This window comes from Wasmannia auropunctata, unplaced genomic scaffold (genome assembly GCF_000956235.1).
Source record: "Wasmannia auropunctata unplaced genomic scaffold, wasmannia.A_1.0 LD333563.1, whole genome shotgun sequence".
NCBI lineage: Eukaryota > Metazoa > Arthropoda > Insecta > Hymenoptera > Formicidae > Wasmannia > Wasmannia auropunctata.
In genome coordinates, this window is record NW_012029327.1 from 24,455 (window position 1) to 27,809 (window position 3,355).

Sequence of the window (3,355 nt, forward strand, 5' to 3'; positions counted from 1 at the left end):
TATAAGAAATATATATATATATATATCTTGACCACAGGATTGTAAACACTGACCACGTTTTGTATATATAGTATTACGTAAAATGTCGCACAACATTCATCCAGGCCTCGCGCCTGACTATTTACGGACATTACTACTGCGCTCTTCTTTATCATAAATCGATGGAAACATCTCGGCCAAAAAGTTCTCTTTTACGCGAAAACGTAACATTGTTGTCAAGGCCGAGAAGAAAGCTCGATACTGTAGATTAAAGAAAGAAAAGTTTTTATGAGTATAGCCATTTGGCGGAAGAGAAAATTAGAAAAAGTTATACTCGGCGACAAGAACGGGAAAGATTTAAAAACATATTAGCTTGTTATACGTTCAGATATTAGAGACACTGCATTTTTCACAAAATAGATAATTATAGATGAAAAACTTTTTGTTTTATGTGACAGTTATTCACATCTCAAATGTTATATGTTATATGCGTCTAATACTGGATTGTCTAATAATGTATCTAAATTTCTACTGCAACATGTTCTATATTATTCTACTGAAATATTCACTTGTCATACTTGTCATTTATTATAATATATTATAATTATGTTGTTAAAAATAATTTTATTGTGCCTAATATATAATATTTAAACATTATTTATATTAATAACACACACAATGAAATTGTTAAAAACAATCATACTAACTTATAGAATTGAAAAATGTATTGCTTATCGTAATATTATAATTAGCTGAATGATACATTAATTTTTTTATAAATATATAAATAATTTTTTTATAAATCACTTTGTGTTAAATTAACTCCATATCAAGTTCCTTGGTCAAGAGCCAAGATACTAAATAAAGATACGTTTTAGTATTAGATCACATTGTCGAGCTCGAGCGAAAAGTCAGGCGGCTCTTTATTGCAGCCAGAGCTTTATACGTTGTAAACTAGTTATGAGCATTGCTTCAATCGCAAGGGCGAGTTTATGTATTCCAGGTCAATGCATTCGTATGCAGTTAAACTTGATAGTTTTCTCCTTTAGTCGAACTTCACGCTAGCTCATGTGTGAACAACCTTGATCATTGCTTTCTTTCACATATACGCGAATGCCTGGTACCGCAGCAAGAAAATTTCGTTTTACCTTAGTTTCTAATTTCTCGAGCAAAAATTGATCAATGGCACGAATTCAGAATTTAACTCATTTCCCCTAAAAAAGTAATTTTCCTCGCTCATAGTTATTTTCTTATCGTTCGATTGAAATGAATAATTGGATGATTGAATGAAAAAAAGGAAAGAATGCAAAAAACAAACATTCTATTCTATAATTATAACTACATAATTTATGTTAAATATTATTGCAAGGCCAGACATTGAAAAATTATCAAACTACTTGTATATAATTATTAAATTAATTGTTTTTAAAACTTAAAATTATGTTAATTAAATGTTATAAATATAAATGAAGCTTTTTAGCTTATTAATTAAAATTATATGTTAAATTTTGGAAAATTACTCGCCCTTACATTGAAGCAATGCTCATAACTAGTTTACAACATACCTATAAAGCTCTGACTGTAATAAAGGCCGCCTGGATTTTCGCTCGAGCTTTACAATGTGATCTAATACTAAAACGTATCTTTATTTAGTATCTCGTGGAAGCGATAGTTTGCAGATAAAATGTATTTATTTAAGAAGAAAAACATCAGTTTTCCATAAGGTGTGCAGATGAAACAACCGTATAGGGCGGTGTCGAGCGGATCTATTCCTTTGTCTTTTTCTCATGCATCATCGATCAAACGAAACAGGCCCCTATCTTTTCTCGTTCCTTCCCTCTGCGCCGTCTTATCTGATGCAATAAAGATGCCCTTTGCACGCGTCTGATAACGGCCGTTAAATCGTGGCGTTGCGACTAAGTGTCCGATCGTGACTAGAAAGGAGCGCGTGAGAGCGAATTTTTCAAGCACCTTCTCATTCTCATTCGGTCTTCTTCGATCTTTAACAGCGGCTCGCCGCGCCCGCGCCACTGCGACGGTGTTGGTGAATCTAGATGCGGGAGATGTGACCGATAGACGCGCAAAGACACACCCGAGGCGAATTTGCATTTTAAACAAAGCCAAGAAATTTCGTCGAAACTTTCTTTCAGCGAATATTCAACGCGTTGCACGTGAGGTAACAGTGAATTACGGAGTTAGTTGTGAGTTAACTAGCTAAATTTTAATAAATTTTCTCAAGAACCCCTGTAATAGATTTTGGTTAAAAATACTATTTATTATTTAAATTTATAATATTATTTTAGTGTGCAGTACTTTTTCATGGAAAGAACAATTTTGCTGAATCCAGACCTGAAAATAATTTTTGTTCAATAATCAAAATAATGGCTAGAATATCAAAACGTTTTATAATGTTTATCATTTTTAACATTCCAGCAAAATTTTTCGACGATTTAACAGTTAATTTTCAGATCTGTATTTAGCAAAATTTTTAGACCTTTCAACAAAATCGTTCTTTCCGTATATTAAATACTGAAATATTAATTCTTTTTTAACACTTAAAAGACACGAAGCAGGGAGAAGCATCGATATATTATTATAACTGTATACAACAATTTTAAGGAAAAATATTCCAACTTAATATATAATTTAATATATATTTTGAATATAAATTTACATATTTTTTATATAAATATATTTTATATTTATACGAAAGATGTCCATTTATACTATTTCTTGCTTTCCGCCACATTGTATAAAAGTATTTGATAAGAATACTTGAAGCTGTAGCGCCATTCATCTCGTTTAACGCGAACAAATAAAAATTTCGGAGGAATGTCTTATTATTCAGTATTTTCGAGGGGCTGCTAAGGGAGACGCAGTATCGTTCCGACGCGAGACGGCAGACGCTAAATCTCACGGCAACTGGATTTGAGGCGCTCGAGGGTGTCTTGGCGGATTCGGTAGCTCCGGCATGCTCGGGGAATATGTGGCATGACACGTAGATAGATATAATGCAAACCTCACGTTTCGCCAGTATATACACGTGAGGGATCTCCGCTTAAAGAATATTTGCTATTGGAATAGTAGCGTATATCATAAATGTGCGGTGTATTCAAGCATTGCGATATTTCTTTCACTGAAAGAGATTTTCTTTTTCCTTTATGTGCAAATGCATTCATTTTAAATAGCTCGATATTAAAGGATTACGCCATCTTTGAGGTTTTAAAACAATACCTAAAGTTTGGGCTTTTTTGTGGGTAAATGGATAACTTCACGGAAAGAACAATTTTGCTGAATCGAGATCTGAAAATAATTTTTGTCCAATAATCAAAATTATTTTGTGCGAAAGTCAAAATGATTGCTAGAATATCAAAAC